The following is a 10,000-nucleotide window of genomic DNA, read 5'->3' as shown; positions in this document are numbered from 1 at the left end:
ATTATATGTTTGAAAATAATTCTAAAACCCTTGTAAAGACTATGCAGTCTAGACTAATTGATGTAAATACCATCTAGATGTTTGTTGACAGTGTCAAACTCATGTTTCCGACAGCTGTTTCTAACACATGATTCTAATGTTACTTTCAATGGTGTTTTCCATAGATTGATTGAGTGTTATGGTTGTGCTTTCCCAATAAAAAGAAAGAAGGTAAGCAGAAGTCTACTTGGTTCTCCGTGGGTAATACCTGAACTAAAGAGGTGTATACGGAAAACGTACAAGTTATTCAGTCTTATGAAGCGTGGGTTGGTTCATAAGCGACAGTTTAATATGTACAGAAATTGACTGACTTGGGTTACAAATAAAATAAAGATGAGGTATTGTATGAGTAAGTTCGAGACTTATAGGGGGGATATCAGGAAGACATGGTCTAACATCAATACTCTGCTTGGGCGTGGTGTAAAGGAATCTGTCTGATGGTGGATGGGACAGTTATTGAGGGTCCACAAATAGCAAATTCTTTCAATCACTTTTTCATGAATACTGTTCCACGTCTTACTGAGAATCTGCTCCATGATATAAATCTTACATGTTTTGATATTATTTGTCAATTTTACCACACATTCTTCTTGGCTCTAACAGATGAGGGCGAGGTCTGTACAATATTGCGATTAATGCCAGATAAGGGAAACAGTCTAAATGATATTAAGCCCAGTCTACTCCTATTAGTTTGTGATACTGTTGGACCTATCATTGCGTATAATATGAGCATTGCTCAAGGCTTGTACCCTGATCTCCTTAAGGTTGGTCGGGTTATCCCAGTGTTTAAGTCAGGTGATGTAACAAACATGAGTAACTATAGACCCATTATAACTCTAACTACTATAACTCATTCAAGGATGGTCAAATTCATTGATCATTTTAATGTACTCTCGAACCTGAGGTATTGTATGAGTAAGTTCGAGACTTATAGGGGGGATATCAGGAAGACATGGTCTAACATCAATACTCTGCTTGGGCGTGGTGTAAAGGAATCTGTACGGGCAGTGATGATGGTGGATGGGACAGTTATTGAGGGTTCACAAATAGCAAATTCTTTCAATCACTTTTTCATGAATACTGTTCCACGTCTTACTGAGAATCTGCTCCATGATATAAATCTTACATGTTTTGATATTATTTGTCAATTTTACCACACATTCTTCTTGGCTCTAACAGATGAGGGCGAGGTCTGTACAATATTGCGATTAATGTCAGATAAGGGAAACAGTCTAAATGATATTAAGCCCAGTCTACTCCTATTAGTTTGTGATACTGTTGGACCTATCATTGCGTATAATATGAGCATTGCTCAAGGCTTGTACCCTGATCTCCTTAAGGTTGGTCGGGTTATCCCAGTGTTTAAGTCAGGTGATGTAACAAACATGAGTAACTATAGACCCATTATAACTCTAACTACTATAACTCATTCAAGGATGGTCAAATTCATTGATCATTTTAATGTACTCTCGAACCTGCAGTTCGGTTTTAGAAAATCATGCAGCACTACTACTGTCATCTTTAAGGTTATAATCAATATTTTACCATCTTTTAACCAGAAGTTATACACGATAGCACTTTTTTTTTGGATCTAAAGAAGGCTTTCGATACTGTGGATAGGAATGTCCTCCTCCATAAGTTATCAATTAGAGGATTTAGAGGTGTGGTCAACTCCTTCCTCCTGTCATACTTGAGTAACCGAAAGCAGGATGTTTGTATTGATGGCCATGTGTCTGATACTGGACCTATAAATTTTGGAGTACCACAGGGTTCCGTTTAAGGACCTCTTCTATTCAATATTTTTATTAACGATGTTGTAGACATAAAGATTGCAAAGAAAGTTCTATTTGCAGATGATGCGGTTTTTTATATCAGAGAAAAATCACTTCAATTGTGCATTAGAAAAATAAATATATTGATTGCTGAACTCATAAATTGGCTCCAGAATAATAGACTAATTCCTAATGTTAAAAAAGTCATATTAATGTTGTTCACACAAAAACATGTTGAAAGCTTGCCAGGCATGTATTTTAACGAGACTAAGCTTGAGTGGGTCTCCAGTGTCAGGTACTTGGGCATCGTTATAGATGATAAGTTAGGTTTTACTCTGCAACCAGCTGTAGTTTTTAGGAAATTAAGCAAAATACACGGTTTTTTTGATACACTCTCCTCACTTGTGCCTCAGTCTGCTCTTTTGACCATGCATTACTCCTTGGTGTACCCTATAATAATACAAAATGTTATCATTTGGGCTGGTGTTCCTGAGATAAAACTCCATAATCTTAAAATCTCTCTCAATAAAATACTAAGGAACACTCTAAAGGTTAGGCATGACGAGAATAATGTATCTTTCATGAGAACTAGTGACATGTACAAAAGGTTAAATTTAATGAAATTTGATTATGTATAAAAAATATCTCCTTTTGAAACTTATTCACGATGTTTCTATAGAGAGTCTGAACTTTTCAGTGAGTGTTATGTCCTACTGTTGCCTTCACTCTCGTTTGGTACTTGGGACGTGGGGATCAATCTCCCGGCAGTTAGAGTGGAGGTGGAGAAGCAGTCTGCTTTGTTTCAGACGTGCATACAGTTGAACGAACTACCTCTTAAAGCCTGAGGCTGTTGTAACTTTGAAGAGGAAATATAGACATATGGTAGTACCTGAATATTAGGTTTCCTTTAATATAATTTTTATCTATCATTTTCTTATATTTTTAATAAATGAGTTTGCAGTAATCGCTAAGCGTAATCTTGTAAAAAAAATTTAACCAGGCGATTATATTTTAGGTAGTGGTGTTTTATATTTCAGATTCTTTATAACTTCAAGTTATATTTTTCAGATTCTTTATTTTTTTTAAGAACCTTTTCTGTTGTTCAAAAAGAATTATTGAACTATGGTTTATTGTACATAATATATTATTTACTGAGTTATAAAATAATTGTATTGTCAATATATTATTCATTGGCTTCTTATGTGTATTTTATATGTAAGAATGAATAAAATATAAAAGTCTAAAGTCTATTATTATTATTATTATTATTATTATTATTATTATTATTATTATTATTATTATTATCATCATCTTCCTCTCTTCTTCTTCTTCTTCTTCTTCTTCTTCTTCTTCTTCTTCTTCTTCTTCTTCTTCTTCTTCTTATTCTTATAATTATTATTATTATTATTATTATTATTATTATTATTATTATTATTATTATTATTATTGAAAATGTGTTAAGTTTGTGAGCAAAAACCTCATATCACATTGCACTTCTATCAATAAAAATCATTATAGCTCATTATTGTTAAGTTTATACATTTTTGGCAATAATTAATGAAGGAAGCCCACATCAGAGTGAAGTGCATGCTGTTGCAGGTCACCCTAATCTGGTTAATGGGTATATAATTAGGAGGATCACTCAGTGGTGATTCCAACTATATCATACATTTGTATAAAGGATTGATAATCTATGTTAGTTTAATAGATATTGAACATACAAATGCTTGTATTCTCTATACTATGAATTATTATTATTATTATTTTTATTATTAGTATTATTATTATTATTATTATTATTATTATTATTATTATCATTATTATCATTATTATTATTACTATTGTTATTATTATTATTATTATTATTATTATTATTATTATTATTATTATTATTATTATCATTATTATTAGCAAGCTACAACCCTAGCTGGAAAAGCAAGATGATACAAGCCCAAGGGCTCCAACAAGGAAAAAAAGCAGAGCGAGGAAAGGAAATAATTCGTACCTATACTCATTACTGCTCTTTTTCATATCATTACAGAGACGGTAGAAAGTTTATATTGCTTATATATATTCAGTCATACAAAACTTCGTTGGATTTATATTATTCTATTGATATCTTTCATCTTCCACCCCAGATTTTAACGGGAAATAAAACCGTAGGAGTTATCAACTCAGTAGAACCAGGATGAATTACAATGTGCCAGATGTGATACAGATGTCATAAACCACGCTAAACCACTGTCCCCACCCCCCTCACTCCAGGATCTCACCTCACCAATAGAAAAAAAAATGCAGCCACAATATGAGCAAAAATATCTGATCAAGTAAAAGTAATTGATTTAAGTAAGAAAATATTTGTCGGTAGGAAAACTGACTGACTCAAATAATTGCTATTTTTTCATCACCTCTAAAGTAGTTAGACATGCGGATCTGGAGTTATCCCAATATATTCTAAATGTTTTATAGCTATTACTTTCCCTTTGCAATAGATTCGAGCTTTAAAAACACTTCGACAGTTGCATTAGTAATGCATCAAACGTTCGAGATACAAGAGAGAATCTCCATGTATTCGAGTTCCTTAACACAGGAGGAAAATTAAGTTATTAATGGATGGCTTTCAGATTCTGTTTCAGTCGAATTTTATAAGGTATTAAAGATTATACTTTCAGCTTTTAAAAATCTATCTCAGTTTCTATCATCAAACATCACTTATCTCTTTCGACATGTTTTTAATATCCAATTCAGAGACGTAACACATCTTTTTCGGTTTTCTGCAATTTAAAACGAAAGGATGATCTAGTTTGGTTTTTATTGTTGTCTTATGTGGAAATATCCCTAACTGGTGATCGCCAGACTGGGGTTCGAGTCCAGCTGAAACTCGGTAGTTCCTTGGGTCGCTGCAACCTCACTATCCTTGTGATCTAAGGATAGAGGGTTTGGGGGAGCCAACAGGTGTATCTGCTGAGTCACAGCACCCCAAGCCTAGCCCTACTTGGTCCTAGCTTGGGTGGAAAGGGTCTTGGACGCTGCTCATGTGTAATAAGGTCAGTCTCGAGGGCATTGTCCTGCTACATGAAGCAATGTCATTAACCCTGGCCTGTGCCATTCATGAGTGTCCTTTAAACCTTTAATGACCTACAGAACTAAGTTCTGTAATGGGTAACTTGAAGGTATTTAAATAATACTGAGGAAGATAAAATCAAGCAAGAGGTTTATCATACCGGCATTCTAACATTTATGGAAAAGAAATATGGCCGTGCTCTCTAAACAGATGTGGAAAAAGCAACTGACTAATCACACTGTCTATCATAATGCATCTAGCTGAGAATTATACTAATTTTTCTCCCATTGGAATGGCATGGCGCATAAAAGCTTGCTTAAAATATCTCTATTTAAAAACATTCCGTATGCAAACGACGTCTGTATTAGACATATCCTTATAAAAATGGATTGGTTTTGAACATATGACTGTGTCGTTACCCTAAAGGAAAGTTTAAAAAGACTCGTAAAAATCTACAACTCTTTTTGGCTAAAAAGAGAAACTGCATTATATTCATGGGTTTTCCGATAACTAAGTTCACAGCGTTCTCTGTTTGGGAAGCTTTTTAAAGGCTTCGGACTTCAGGCCTATGTTGATGGACAGGTTGGCATGAGGCTATTGGAACAAAAAAAAAAAAAAAAAAAAAAAAAAAGAAGAAGAAGAAGAAGAAGAAGAAGAAGAAAGTGTTTTCTAATCAGCGTAGCATATTAAGCTAGTCTTATCCCCCCCCCCCGCCCCAAAAATAAAAAAAAATATTTGTTATTACGGTACATACATCCATATTGCTTTCTCTCCTGTACTTCGTATTTCAATGTATTCGCTTTTCGTTCAGCTTACCCTGTAGCTTTCTATTTTTCATGAAAAAATGTTGGATAAAAATTGAAAACTATGATAAAAATATACGATGAATGTCAAAGCAGACGATTCCATGGAGAACTTAAAAAAAAAAAAAAAATGACAAATACTATTATTCGTTAGAGATTTCTCACAGGAAAAGTAGTTTTTGTAATCAATACCACCAGATGTAGTGGAGCAAATAGCAGCAGATTTTCAGATGAATCTTTCATTTCCGGAAATGAGTATAATAATTGATGCGTGTACTCCTTGGTAATTGCTCTTTTAATAAAACCCGTTAGCGACCTAAAAATTGAAGGTTGGGGCAATTTTTCAAGATGAATGCTATAGAATTTACAGAAAAGTTGGATTTCACAATAAAATCGCAAAACCTTGTACCATCTGAATGATCTTGATGTCAAATCATACAATTTTCATAATGTAGAGTCAGAATTTGGAGCCATAGACATACGCACTAGCTTCCTTGTTGTAACAAAGTGGATGTCAATGCACAGCCAGGGCACAGTGGAAGTGACCGCTGCTGTGAAACTCAACATTGGGCTCAGTATCAGCTGAATAAGTATTAAGTGTACCTAAATTTTTATTTTAGTCTCCCAAATGTTTCCTAATAAGCCCAGCATCAGTTATCCTATTGTCTACTGTAAATTACATGTAGTTTAACCTAGATCTTCAGTTAGAAAACCGAGCATGAATTGACAAGGTGTAACGATGTGGAAGAGTTAAGCCAAGGTTAACGAGGTTTTGCAACGTTTTGTATGCATTTACTTGAATGATGTAGAGATTACACTGTACTTGAATGATACTGGATGAACGATCAAGCTGAGTTTAGGTTATAGATATTTAATCGCAAACCCTGTCTTATCCCATACCTTAATGTGTATGATGTGATGAAGGCGTTAAAAGGATAATCATCGGTCTTAACTGAATATAGATAATGATCGTACTATGATACCTTGAAGAACATTCACCAAAATGGCAATAAAAGATCCAGACCGGTCTAAAATCTGGACTGACTGGAGAAAGTTCTGTCTTTGCCAGAAAAACAGTGAAGAACTATTGTCACAAAGCACAAAACAAGCGGAAGAACATGATGGCTACGCTATGATTATGACTAACATTCCCAAATTTCACATGATTAATGATATGTCTATTATTCTGGTTCCAGCCAGACTTGATGTTGGTGGTAGCACTGAAGAAACTCTGAGGAGGAACAAGGAGTAATATTACCAAAGTAATTGCTTAATGCTCAATAACACAAAACTGAAGAGACCAAGAAAAAAGAAGACCAGAGTGTGCTCCGCCAGTAAAAAGGCAAACCAAGTTACATAGAACCATACTTGAAAGCATAAAGTGTTGCATTTGTGACGACAAAGAAGACCCATCCTTTGAACTCAGACAGGTTATGACGATGAACCTCAATAACAACCTCATGAATGTACCCAAACTTTAAATGACAGAAAAGTTTTTGCAAGATTCAGCGGTGGAGATGTTATTGCACAGGAGTTTAAATGTCATTTTGCATGCTTGACAGACGTGTGCAATAAGAGAGGGGACATACTCCGGAGCCAATAAAGAACTGGAACAGGAACGTACACCCGAAGAAGATGCCCAGCCGTAGGTATTTTCCGGTATATATATATATATATATATATATATATATATATATATATATATATATATATATATATATAGATAGATAGATAGATAGATAGATACATATATATATATATATATATATATATATATATATATATATATATATATATATATATATATATATCAAAATAAGCAGTATATTTTTTTGATACATTAATGTCTGGATTCTCTTAACGACGTCGGGATCAGAGCCTCAAGCCAAATCACACAAAGACAAGTGCTTGTGCCCGGCGGGAATCGAACCCTGGTCCGGCAAACTTGTATAGACAGTGACTAGCACTTGGCCATGAAGAAAGATAAAAGTCAATGACAATTCTTCTGTACTTATACCTGTCTAATTCAGGTGTTTTTTACTTAGAATTAGAATCAACCCATCTTCACCGTCATATTCAAATAAGTTATATATATTTTTTGATACTTTAATGTGGGCTACGATGGTGAAGATGGGTTTATTTCAATACTAAGTTGTAACCACCTGAATTCGACAGGTATAAGTACAGAAAAATTGTCCTTGACTTTTATCTTTCTTCGTGGCCAAGTGGTAGGCACTGTCTATACAAGCTTGCCGGACCAGGGTTTGTTTCCCGGCCGGTCACAAGCTCTTGTCTTTGTGTGATTTCGCCTGGGGCTCTGATCCCGAGGTCGTTAAGAGAATCCAGACATTAATGTATCAAAAATATATATGGCTTATTTGAATATGAAAAACACGTCTGAATGTGGAAAATTTATCATATATATATATATATATATATATATATATATATATATATATATATATATATATATATATATATATATATATATATATATATATATATATATATATATATATATATATATATATATATATATATATATATATATATATATATATATATATATATATATATATATATATATATATATATATATATATATATATATATAATAAATATTGCACATTTTTACGTGTTTTTCATATTCAAATAAGCCATATATATTTTTGATATATTAATGTCTGGATTCTCTTAACGACCTCTGGATCAGAGCCCCAGGCGAAATCACACAAAGACAAGAGCTTGGCTCTGGCCGGGAATCGAACCCTGGTCGGCAAGCTTATATAGACAGTGACTAACCCACTTGGCCACGAAGAAAGAAAAAATTCAATGACAATTCTACTGTACTTATACCTGTCGAATTCAGGTATTTTGTACTTAGAATTGAAATCAACCCATCTTCACCATCGTAGCTAATTGGTAGTTTGTTACTTGGCATTCAATTAATGATAAATATTGCACATTTTTATGTGTTTTTCATATTCAAATAAGCCATATATATTTTTGATATATTAATGTCTGGATTCTCTTAACGACCTCGGGATCAGAGCCCCAGGCGAAATCACACAAAGACAAGAGCTTGGCTCCGGCCAGGAATCGAACCCTGGTCGGCAAGCTTATATAGACAGTGACTAACCCACTTGGCCACAAAGAAAGATAAAAGTCAATGACAATTCTACTGTACTTATACCTGTCGAATTCAGGTATTTTGTACTTAGAATTGAAATCAACCCATCTTCACCATCGTAGCTAATTGGTAGTTTGTTACTTGGCATTCAATTAATGATAAATATTGCACATTTTACGTGTTTTTCATATTCAAATAAGCCATATATATTTTTGATATATTAATGTCTGAATTCTCTTAACGACCTCGGGATTAGAGCCCCAGGCGAAATCACACAAAGACAAGAGCTTGGCTCCGGCCGGGAATCGAACCCTGGTCGGCAAGCTTATATAGACGATGACTAACCCACTTGGCCACGAAGAAAGATAAAAGTCAATGACAATTCTACTGTACTTATACCTGTCGAATTCAGGTATTTTGTACTTAGAATTGAAATCAACCCATCTTCACCATCGTAGCTAATTGGTAGTTTGTCGTTAAGAGAATCCAGACATTAATATATCAAAAATATATATGGCTTATTTGAATATGAAAAACACGTAAAAATGTGCAATATTCATCATTAATTGAATGCCAAGTAACAAACTACCAATTAGCTACGATGGTGAAGATGGGTTGATTTCAATTCTAAGTACAAAATATCTGAATTTGACAGGTATAAGTACAGTAGAATTGTCATTGACTTTTATCTTTCTTTGTGGCCAAGTGGGTTAGTCACTGTCTATATAAGCTTGCCGACCAGGGTTCGATTCCCGGCCGGAGCCAAGCTCTTGTCTTTGTGTGATTTCGCCTGGGGCTCTGATCCCGAGGTCGTTAAGAGAATCCAGACATTAATATATCAAAAATATATATGGCTTATTTGAATATGAAAAACACGTAAAAATGTGCAATATTTATCATTAATTGAATGCCAAGTAACAAACTACCAATTAGCTACGATGGTGAAAATGGGTTGATTTAAATTCTAAGTACAAAATACCTGAATTCGACAGGTATAAGTACAGAAAAATTGTCCTTGACTTTTATCTTTCTTCGTGGCCAAGTGGTAGGCACTGTCTATACAAGCTTGCCGGACCAGGGTTTGTTTCCCGGCCGGTCACAAGCTCTTGTCTTTGTGTGATTTCGCCTGGGGCTCTGATCCCGAGGTCGTTAAGAGAATCCAGACATTAATGTATCAAAAATATATATGGCT

This window comes from Palaemon carinicauda, chromosome 6 (genome assembly GCF_036898095.1).
Source record: "Palaemon carinicauda isolate YSFRI2023 chromosome 6, ASM3689809v2, whole genome shotgun sequence".
Taxonomy (NCBI): Eukaryota; Metazoa; Arthropoda; class Malacostraca; order Decapoda; family Palaemonidae; genus Palaemon; species Palaemon carinicauda.
The sequence above is the reverse complement of the archived record's forward strand: the minus strand, read 5'-3'. Positions refer to the sequence as shown.